General features: G+C 32.8%; 1 protein-coding gene across 2 annotated transcripts in view; it reads right to left on the reverse strand.

Moving 5' to 3' along the window:
- SCD1 (stomatal cytokinesis defective / SCD1 protein (SCD1)) overlaps positions 1-12243 on the reverse strand; it is a 329677-nt gene that overhangs the window by 89327 nt on the left and 228107 nt on the right. The window lies entirely within an intron of this gene.

Raw genomic sequence — 12243 nt, forward strand, 5'->3', positions numbered from 1 at the left:
GATGAGCGAAGGATGTAAGATCACGGAGTGTGATCCGAAACGTTGATGATAAAAAAACATACACAATCAAATCTAGAAGCAAAATCATCTTACATCCTTCTCTCATCCTGATGATGGATCACAGAGTGTGATCGGAAAAGTTGATGATAAAAAAACATACACAATCAAATCCAGAAGCAAAATCATCATTAGTAATGGATTGTGGAAATCTGATATTATTAAGACATCTGTGCTCACTTAACTTACAGTTTTGAACACTTAAAGTTGTAATGGTAATGTGATTTAACATATGGTATTCATCAAAAATTTGAGTGAAATTGGCAACATTAAACGATTTCTTTATTTATATATTACGCTTTCTTCTCTTTCTAAATATGATAGTCGGCATAAAATAAAAACAGCAATTGCTTTTTTCTGTATTTTAGATTAATCTGTCAACCATAATAATGATGTGTGGATATACATGCATTCTTACTGAGCATCCTGCTAAATTTTGAGTGGATCATGGATATAAAAGGACCCTGGCAGTCCATTGCTTTAAATATACTACAATTCTCCACTTTAATGTTAAATGGCCTGCATATTTCATTATTTTAATAAAAGATTGAAAGATGCAATAAAAATATGTAGAACTTTTGTGATGAGAGAGTTCCTCTTAAATTTTTAGTGCCTAAAGCATTTTGAATCAACATGGCAAATCACATAATTCTTAACAAACGTTCATGTTTCCAAAACCTTAATTTGAGAAATCATTACACAGTTTTTCCCTATGGTCAGTCATTCTCTTATGTGAAAGCTTCAATATTCATCTTTTTGTGATATTCATGAAATAGGTTTGGTTGCAAACTGCACAATGATATCAAAGTTAAGGTCTGAAATGTCTCACAAGACCTATAAAACAAATATACAACTTGAAGAAAAGGCTCAAGCCCAGAAAATATTTGATGTTTGTGCTATCTGAAAAATAAAACCTTAGAATGCAAAATTGTGCCCAATCCAAAATGTAGCTTTTGGTTACTGTAACTTCAAGACTTTTGCCAGCATAAATATATAATATCAATATCATAGCTAATTCTCCTACTTGGGAGTAGAACGGGAAACTTAGTATTTACAGGACTGTGTTGTACACTTTACATGTCCTACTTAGTGACTTATGTTATGGTGTTATTATTATGTTAGGTCTCTAGGTTACACTATTGGTATTTTGCTTAGATATTGCAAGTTACATATTAGGACAAGTTTCATGGTTTTGAATACCTCTTAGTGATATTTCCCAAGCCCAGATACTACTTTTAAGATTCACGTTATTGCAAGTTTAAAGAGTGATTGGGCTACTTGCTTATTCTAGGCTTTAAGAGATCTCTCATTTTAGCTGTCAACTTGTTCTAAGATTGATATAGCAAGAGATTTACACATGTTGCTATTCTTTTTCTAGAAAGATGTGGCAGAGAACTATGTTGGCTTCTACATCATGTCTATTCTTCCTACAACAATGATGACTCTGGCTCACACTGCTACTCTGGTTTGCAAGTACTTCTTCCCGTCTTCAATTATCTGACCAATTCGTTGCCTACCTCCCTGATTCCTTAATTCCCACGATTATCTTATATGCATTTTTGTGACTGTGATGAGTCACGACTCTACCCGGCCAGACACTTTAGTTCTTTTAATATGTATCTGTTATTATTATTATTTTTATTATGCTATTATAATATTAATACTTTATCATATATGACCATGTATTTATTTATAGTTGTCTATAGAATATTTGATTAAATCTATTCAATCTTGAGCTTTATAGAATATAGCTTATTATATCTCAATAACTACTAGTTTAAAATATTTTAATTAATTATTAATTTATTCTATTTTTCCATTACAATTATAATATATAATAATAGATTATATCATAGTTTATTATTATTTATTCTATTATTTAATCTTATAGATATAGTGACATGACATAAATGGAGCCCGATCCCTGATCAGAGATAACAATGTTATAATATCAATAATGACAGTAACCTGATGTGAATTGGGAACCACAGTAACATATATATATATATATATATATATATATATATATATATATATCAGAGCTTAATAGATTCAGATACTCAGTATTAATTTGACTGATGCTAAACTTTCAACAGATGCTGCTTTCTATCAATAAAGTTGATGTACGGACTTGTTATTCCCTTCACTTGGCTGATGAAGATCATTCCTCTTAGGAATCTATCTATTTGTGTTTTCATCTTTCGTAGCTTATTACTTCAGTTTTTTATCAGTGTGAAGTTCAATTAAATTGATGAAAGCGTTTGCTACACAATCTGTTGTTTCATCTTTTCAGCATAATATTATTTGGTATTGGCTACAGGTAAAAAAATGTAAGTTTTGTTTCTGTTTATTAATTTACTGGGTCCCCATTTCATGTCTACTTGATGCGAATAACTTCCCAACCCGCACTCTCTATTTCTTTAAGCCAACTGCAATTCACTTTTTATGACATTTCCCATTTCAGAATAGCTCCATCATTTACTTGATATCAGCTCCTCTATCATGCAAATATCTCTTCATTTATTTTTACAATCTCCTTTGCTGATTTCTTTCTCATTGTTGTTTTGAATTTAATTGATCACTTTTCTGTTGGAGATAATGTAGCTGCTCTGAATCTCATCATCATGTTCACTTTATTTACCCCTTGCACTTTTTGATGGTATTCTCTTGTTCGTGTCTTCACAACCTTGCTGATCGGATTATGATTCTTCCAAAAACTTTGCTGCCTATTTGTTCATTCTGTGACTACAGCATATTTGTAGTAAAAGTAAAACGTTTCATAACTGAATATGTCCATTTTATACTTTTATTTTACTATTCTGATCAGCTTCTCAAGTAATCCTATCTTTTATAAGCACATCGAGCTCAATAACCCTCATGGGAGCCTACAATTACATCCGTGTACCTATAGAATATAGGATATTGCACAGGAAGCAAACATGTTAGTAATAAAACATATGATATGGCTGTTTGCCTCTCGTAATATTGATAGATATATATGTTCTGAAAGTGCATGATATGATAGTAGCATAGATGTTTATGTATGAGGTGAGACGTTCCGTCATTGCTTAGATCTGCTGGATCTAACACCTTTCCTTATGTCTATAGGATTTGAAGACTTGCAGAAGATATGATTCGAGGTAGCGAACAGGCAGGACCGGACAAATGCAAAACGACCAGTCATTACAAGCAATGACTGGTGCCCTATGACCCTCATTACTCTATGTTCTTTCTTTTATGTTATGTACTTTCATAGAGTGGGCCACTCTCACAGTCAATTGTGTGAGAGTATTCTACTTTCAGCATTCATTTCTTTTCAGTTTCATAAATATCAATTGTACCTATCATCATGAAAAAATACAAGGACATTTTTTCTCTATTCTTTCATTCTGAATGAAGTATAACTTAGAAGTTGAAACATGAGCTGAATGCAATAAAAAATGTGTACTTCACTTTCCTTTAATCATTATTTAGCACTAAATTTTAGCGTGTTAAAATTAAGTAACAATACCAACTATCCTTCTTGTTCCAGTACAGTTCTGCAAATTCTGAGTCTTGAATCGGACTTAAAGATCAGAACCGAGTTTGGCTGAGAATGATCTTCTTAATATTATCAATATTCAGTGTGTTGATTGAATGTATATCTTATCTTGAATATAGATCCACTGTTCTATTTCCAATCTGATAAATATATAATATTGCAGACTTATGGATTGCTGGAAGTGAGATGCATAGAAGAGCAGACTCTTGTGAATTGTGTGTCATCTAATTCTGCATCCACAACCAAATATATATCTTGCTGGAGGGTGTGTCCTTCAAAGAGCATAACCCTTCACTTGACATTAATAATACCTTTCCTAAGTCGGCGACTTCTAGAGACTTAGTTTAGGATTTAATTAACTAAACATTAGTTTAGCCAAACACAAACAAAGACACCTCTAAGAAAGTCACCTGCACCTATAGGATAAACAGGTATAAATATTAGATGTCCTTCTTGAGATATATTAACACTTAAGAGAGGTACGGTCTGTACTGTCAGACCTGTAGGATTATTTAGGTTAGAATTTAACAGTTCCAAGCATGTAGAGTTATCTGAACAAACAAGGATTCCACCTTTTCTTTTCTCTTCAAAACTTTCAATGGTTCTTTCTTCTTCAAAATATCTTCTTTCTCCATTTGACTTGTAGAATTAAAACTTGATCTAAAAAGATGAGCCATATGTCAAAGGTTGTTACATTTAGAACATTCAACATTAAGGTCCACTAGAGGAACAAAAAAGTTATGGTTTCTCTTGGAGAAATTAGGAACATTCTTTTCTATGCTTCTATAGCTTGATACTTTATAGTCAAAATTGTTACATGAAAAACAATATCCAATAAAGAAGAAAAATGTCTGCAAAGATTTTTCCTTTCAAAATGTGATCTTCTCTATCCATGAAGATCTTTACTATATCTTTTGCATTCTTTTGTCTTGTGCCAAAAATATTGCATTAGTATCAATAACCAAAGAAGTTCTATCGGGGTCTAGATGTGTTTGCCTTTTGTGGAACTTGATTCATTTCTAATAGGTTTTACCAAAACTTTAACATGTCATTCAAGTTCATATTTCTCATTCTTAGGTACCTCTTTTTCTCTATTACTTCCTTCATCGACGGAAACCTTGAATATACTATCACTGTGCTTTGACTTTCCTTCATAGACTAGCCTTGTTTTGCTGGAAGATTTTTTGGCAATCTATGATATCATTTAGGATTTCAGAGCTCTTTTCAAATATGAGACTATTAATCAATATGATGATGCTTTCGTCTAAATTCATTCTTCAAGCTTTTGATTTCTTGTTCTAATTTGGCACAATCCACTTACTTCCTTTGCATTTAGTTTTCTCTTAACTTCATTCTCAACTTGTTTGTTTAACACTAATTCAGTCCCTAGGTCTTCCATAATTTTGTTTGATGTATCTGGGGTCTCTAAGGTCTAATTTGCTTCTGACAGTACATAGCAACTTTTGTTTTCTTTCAAGTTTTCATTTTGCTTGTATGCATAATGAAACTCTTCTTCAAGGTCTACATTCTCTGCTTCATTGCATGAGACTTCTTCTTCCTTATGTTTGTTATTTGTATCCACTATGGTCATGAAAAGTATTTCATCTTCATCATCACTTGAGTATTCCTCACAACTTTCTTCTAATGAGCTGCTATCTTCCTTTGAATAAAAACTCTTTCTATGTTTTTTATATGTCTTCTTTTGATTGAACTTATTATTTTTCTTTCCCTTTTTTTGTATTGTTTTGGGGATATTTGGAAGCATAATGTCATACCTTTCTGCAATTGAAAAATTTTAAGGGGAATTTTCCCTTATACTTTCCATTCTCCTATTTTAACTTCCTCATAAAATAAGCCTCTGCCTCATCAGTTTCACTACGTGAACGCTTGCTTGAAACTTTTTTTTTTATCTTTGATGCTTTGGAGGAGATTTCCTTTTTAAGTGCTTTGCCTGCAATCCTCATTTCATAAGCAGTAAGAATTCCATGTAACTCATCCTTGTTAGTTGGTCTAGCTCTTTCATTTCTTCAGTTGCAAACACTTTAGAATCGAATTCCATTGGCAAGGATCTTAGTATCTTCTCAATGACTAGTCCATCAATGTCATCACCAAGGGCCTTCATTGAATTACAACATCATCAACTCAACGTAGGAATGTCGCCATGTCTTCATCATCTTTCATTTTAAGGGTTTTAAATATTCTTCAATGGGTTCGGAGTTTTGCTTTCTTCAATTTGTCGACCCCTTCAAAAAAGTTTCAATTTGTCCCATATTTCTTTTGCTCATTTGCAACACGTGACTTTTGTAAACTCAAAATCTGCTAGATTGCATAGAATAGTATGTTTGGCTTTTGCATTACTCTCACTTTATCTCTTTCGTGCCTGATTTGTTGGCGGTGTTGATGGAGGTGTATAATGATCTACAACTGATTCCCAAACATCAAATCCAATGGAATTTAAATATGCTTTAAAGCTCCACGGCAAATAATTGCTTTTATATATTTGATCTTTTTTTAAACTTTGTAGTCACCAACCCACTAGAAGCATAGACTCCTACTGAGAAATGTAAGCACCATCCTATGATTTCTGAAGCACCAACTTCCTTAGGATAAAGCATCCACTTCACCCAAATGAGGCATCAACCTGAACATAAAATTCTGATATATAACTGACAGAGATCTAATGCAAATCTCTGATTATAATATCTTCAATATCTGTACATCTATCTGGTAATGAATTTTTCAATAGATGCTCTTTATCTATTGGTATGTAAGATTTATTTCTCTTACACCACTACACCTTTTTTATGATTCTGATATGCATATGTATCAGATCAGTTTACCTGATTATATATATTCTCTTTACTCCACACTTAAAAATTCTGATATATATGGGTGTGTGTGTGTATTTTCTTTTCCTCATGGCACTCTCTTCTCTACTTACACATCATAAGTTTTACAATATTTCAAACTAACTTACAATATTTGATTTCCATATATAATCTTTATTTCCAGGTCACATCTATTTGAAATGAAATGCCACATCTTTCCACCATGGCCTTTTATTTTATATTTCTTCAAGAACTGCTTGGCAGTAAATTGTAACACTACACAAATTTATTAGTGCTGCATAAATAATTGTTGTGATGTGGCAAAACTTTGTCAATATATGAAACGCTTACTTGTCATCCCTTGTTTATATGACTCACAGTGCATTGCTTTATTTAAATCGCTGTATAAAATTCTGAATATGATCCGCTGCTTTTCCTTGAAGAGTTATGTGGCATAATTTCCTTGCTGACTAATTATGAATTAGACAATTTAAAACTTTGTCAGATTAATCCTCTGTCTTAATTACAGACGTGTCTTACATGAAAAGTCTACCTTATCATGTATTGGGCCAGTATTTCTGGCTTTTATTTTAATTGTTGATCTGTCATTAGAATAAGACAAGAGTTTGTGATCTATAAATTGTCTTATTCTATTTTCCCTATTGTGATTCTCTCTTTTCTTTATGAAATTTATCACTGCCATTGCTAAGGATTAACTCTTGCTTCAATTTGTCTTATCCCACTTTTGTCTTATCTGCTGCTTTCTGCTGTATTCTCTGGCATATAATCATTCTCTACTGCTGCTGTACTGTCAGTCATATAGTTGTTATCTACTACTTCTGTATATGTCTTCATGTTGCTTGACGCTGCTGTAATCTATGTCATATAATCATTCTCTACCATAAAAATATGTCATCAAAAAATCTCTCTGACACATAATATCTTAAAGCCATGCCTTTATCTTTCACATCAATTACAATATCTCAACATCATTTTTAAAGTTTCAAACAAATGATAAAATTCCTTGTCATTCACTATTACAAAGTATTTGAAACAATGCATATATAAAGCAAGTATTCTTCCTTAATTTTCCCCCATGTACTTGTACCAAATTTTAGAAACAGTGAGTTATTGAAGCAACTCATAAAAAATAACTAAATAAGCACCAATAAATTTCCCAAAACATTCTTGCTCTACTAAGATGCTTTGGTTGAATCAAAAGAACTGTGATAAAATAATTTGAGATATCTTAGCATACCTGACAATAAACTACTGAATGTACTCCTTTCAGTTAATAGAAATTTAAAAACTATCTTTGAAACAATGTCCTAAGTCAAATGAAGAGTATCAAAAATTTTAATATGTTACTTACGCTACCGTTGTAAAAGTCTTACGGAGTAATTTATCATAGAACAAATATTGCCCAAACAGAGGGAGTTTTGAGTAATATCATGTCTAATGCTGTCAAAAAATAACAAACGTACCTATATAAAACGGCGTTGGGATATTTGCATCGAACTTCTAATTATTCAGTATGAAACAACCAAACAAGTATTGCAGGCAATTTACTGGACATACAGGGTTTTGTTTATGTAGATTATGCTAGAAACTTGATTAGCAAAAGGTCTAAACGTCACTATGTATTCTCCCTAGCTAAGGGTATACAAGTTCATATTATTTTCCCTGGCTGAAGTAGTAGTAAGAAAAATGAGTAAAATGCAACAAGTTATTCCACTACTTAGGAAGAATATACAGCTGCCAGAAAAGCTTATCAAAAACAAATGTGGTTACAGAGATTGTGCTCAAATATTGGCTTTATAAACAAGGCAATGATGATTAATGTGCTAATAATTTGGCCAATGAGCCTACTCTCCAGACTTGTATAATGTATATTGATCTTCAATATGGTTTGCTTGAGAAATGGTTGATTGCAATAATGGCAACATATAGAATGTTAATGCCTTCATGAATACTATGTATTCTCTTAGTAACCTAATATGCACTAAAAAGTAGGTTTAATGCAAAGAAGTTATTAGGATCTCTCATCTTGCAACTTAGCCTCTCTACTTTATATTTACTTCTGCAATATTAACAAGTGAGAATGTTAGGACTACCTGTGTTCTACACTTTGCAAGTCTTAACGAAAAAGTTAACTCATCATTGTTGTTAAAACTATAACTCTGATCACATACTGGTCTGAATGTGCAGATCGCACAGAACTTAGCATTGATTAAATACCTTATGAAATGCCTAAAATATATATTGTTCTTCCTAGACATGATTGGCGCCCCTTGGAGTAAATTATTGTGTTAACCTTAACTAGTTTTAGTTAAGTTTGTTTAACATGTTCTTTACCTTGCTTGGGCGGCGATCTTGAGGAAACATTCTAGGCCGCACTAGATAGGGTCATATCCCCTCAAGGGTCATGCCCTTTTGGTAGGATATTTAGGTAGAGTCTAGTTGAAGGTTTAAGAACACACAAAACATAGAAGTCTAGTCCTTAATCAATACTGCCCTAAGACGACTTGCAGAAATTATAAGCATTTCCAGAATTATATTTCTCCATTCAAACAACATTCCATATTGAAGATTATCTACAGCAAGCATAAGAAAGGTACAATCTAAGTCTGATTCACTTCAGAATTTGCAGAAACTTTACATGTATTACAGCTCTGGTAGTCGAACCTAGGTTTTGCAAATAAAATAATCAGACTTCATATATATCTACCATCATTCTCCTATCTTCAATGGCATACACAATCAGACCCAAGGACAAGTTTGACGGGAAAGAACGCTATGATACTTGGGAATTCAGAATCATGATGATTCTTGACGAAAATGATGTAAAACAATTTGTTGATTCAGCATCCAGACAACCTATTGTTGAACCTCATAAAACTATCTAGACTAAAGAAAACAGGAAAGCCATACATGTTATATTATATTGGGTTAAAAATAATATAGTACCCATGCTAACAAACCATCAAACAACATTTGATATGATGAATGCATTACTAAATGCATATGAGGTTAACAATGCAACTAGAGTTCTAGCACTAAAGCGGCAACCAAATCATATACAAATAAACAAGGGACAATCGATGAATTCTTACTTCCTAAGGATTGTTAGTTTCAGAGATGAACTTGCAAGTATAGGAACCATCATTAATGACACGGAACTAACACTAATGGCTATAGATGGATTACCAGATTCATGGGAAACATTCGCACAAGGAGTAAGTGCCAGAAATAATTTTCCTGACTTCAATAGACTTAAGGAAGATTGTCTTCAGGAAGAATCTAGAAAACTTAAGAAAAGAGGAAAATTGAAAATGGAAGATGAAGAACTTCATCTTCTTAGTACAAATTCCTACAAAGGCAAGAAAAAGCACTTCAAGAAGAAAAAGGGTAATCAAAAGAATGACAAACCTAAGAAAGATCTATCCAAAATAAAATGCTTCAAATGTGAAAAGTTTGGACACTACAAATCTAATTGCCTTGAGAATTGTAAACAGCAAGTGAATTGTACAAGAATTACAAGGGAAGAAGATATGTATTATCCTGAGAATCGTGTATTGTATTTGGCACTATTAAATAAAGTCTCAAGTAAGGCATGGGTGATTGATAGTGGATCATCTCGACATATTACAAGATACAAAGAAGCACTAGACTCTATATCAGAAAAGGTTGATGGTGAAGTCACCATCGGTGATAATTCAACACATTCCGTCAAAGGAACTGGAAAACACCTTGAAACTAAAGTCATGTAGTTCTCTTCTTTTCAAAGGAGTACTCAATGTACCAGGAATAAAAAGGAATCCAGTCTCGGTTACAACACTTGAAGATGATGGACATAATGTTGCATTCATGGATGGTAAAGTCATAACCTGGGCTAAGAAATCGTCATTTAGGAAAGAAAAATTGAGTTGTCAAAGAAAAGGGTATTTGTATGAATTAAATTCAGAACCTAGTCAACCTATTCAAGCCTTAATTCATGAAGCCGTTGATATAAACGAAATATAGCACAGAAGGTTAGGGCATCTAAATTTCAAAACCTTATCAACTATGGAGAAGATGCTTACTAGTTTACCTAAACTAAATAAAGATCATTCAAGCATATGCAAAGGATGCACTCTGGGAAAGAACACCAAAAGTCCATTTCATGATAGCACTAGAAAAACTAATAATGTTTTGGAATTAATCCACTCATATTTATGTGGACCTATGTTTGTTCCCTCTCTTGGACGATTTTGGTACTATATACACTTTATAGATGACTTCTCTAGGAAAATTTGGATTTACTTCTTAAAATGCAAAGAATCAGAAGAAATCCCGAAGAGATATAAAGAATTTAAATCCTTAACTAAAAACTTATCAGGACATAAAATTAAAACTCTTAGGACTGATAATGGAGGGGAATATACCTCAAATTTGTTTCAAAGGTTTTGTAAAGAAATAGTAACCCGCAACAAAACGAGCTAGTAGAAAGGAAGTATAGAACAATTATAGATGTTGCAAGAGCTATGATATTTGATCAAAATCTACAATATTATCTTTGGGCAAAAGCCTCTTGTACTGCTGTCTATATTCAAAACAGAAGTCCTCCCTCCTACCTTAGAGATAAAACTCTTGAAGAAGTCTTGACTAAGGTTAAACACAATATATGTCATCTTAGGATTTTAGGGTGCCCAATATATATACATGTTTCAAAAGAAAAGAGAACTAAGTTAGAACCCTTCGAGAGGAAAGGTATTTTTGTAGGGTATAGTGAAACATCTAAAGCATATAGGATTTTCAAACCTAGTCAAAAAAATATTGAACTTAATACGAATGTAATTTTTGAAGAAGATTTAACATTCAAAAGAGCCCTAAGTTCTGAAGATCCCTCTCCCTTACCTAGTTCTTAAAGAAATACTAAATCCAAGTCTCAAAGGGAGAACGTTAAAGAAATTGAAGATGAAATTCAAAATCTCAATCTTGAGAAAACTCAAAATTATAAGAAAAGACCACTTTGGGCTATTAAGACAATAGAGGAAGCACAAGACTTTGCCGCACCATCTGGAACAATCACAGAAAGCAAAAGACCAAGAAGGTTTTCTAGTTATACAACAAACATGAATGATTTGTCTAAATCAGAACCAACCAATGTTTTAGATGCTATTAAACATCCATCTTGGAAGGGTGCTATGGTGGAAGAATACCATTCCATTATGAAGAATGATGTTTGGGAAATTGTTCCTAGACCTGAAGGAAAATCTATTGATTATTCCAAGTGGATATTTAAAATAAAGCATGTTGCTGATTGTAGTATTGAAAAATATAAAGCCAGATTTGTAGCCAAGGGGTTCTCTTAGAAAGAAGGGATTGATTATGAATAAACATTTGCTCTTATTGCCAGATACACCTCTATAGGAGCAATCCTAGCTATTGCAGCATCAAAGGGATGGAAAGTACATCGGATGGATGTAAAAACAACATTTTTGAATAGAAAGATTACAAAAGAGGTATATTTGGAGCAACCTAGAGGATTTGAGACTCACGATCCTAAAGTTTTTGTTTGCAAGCTCAGGAAAGCTCTCTATGGGCTTAAACAGGCTCCAAGGGCTTGGTTAAAAGAATTGATAAGTATCTCACCAGCGTAGGATTCTTCAAACATGAAGCTGATCCAAATCTATATTATAAAAGGTATAAAGATGATACGGTAATTTTGATACTATAAGTTGATGATTTATTAATAGAAGGTGATGATCATCTTGTAAATCAATGCAAGAAAGATCTAATCAAAGAATTCGAAATGAATGATTTGGGACTCCTCTA

Source organism: Cupressus sempervirens, chromosome 10, assembly GCF_028749045.1.
Source record: "Cupressus sempervirens isolate cs-2001-9-10 chromosome 10, ASM2874904v1, whole genome shotgun sequence".
Classification (NCBI taxonomy): domain Eukaryota; kingdom Viridiplantae; phylum Streptophyta; class Pinopsida; order Cupressales; family Cupressaceae; genus Cupressus; species Cupressus sempervirens.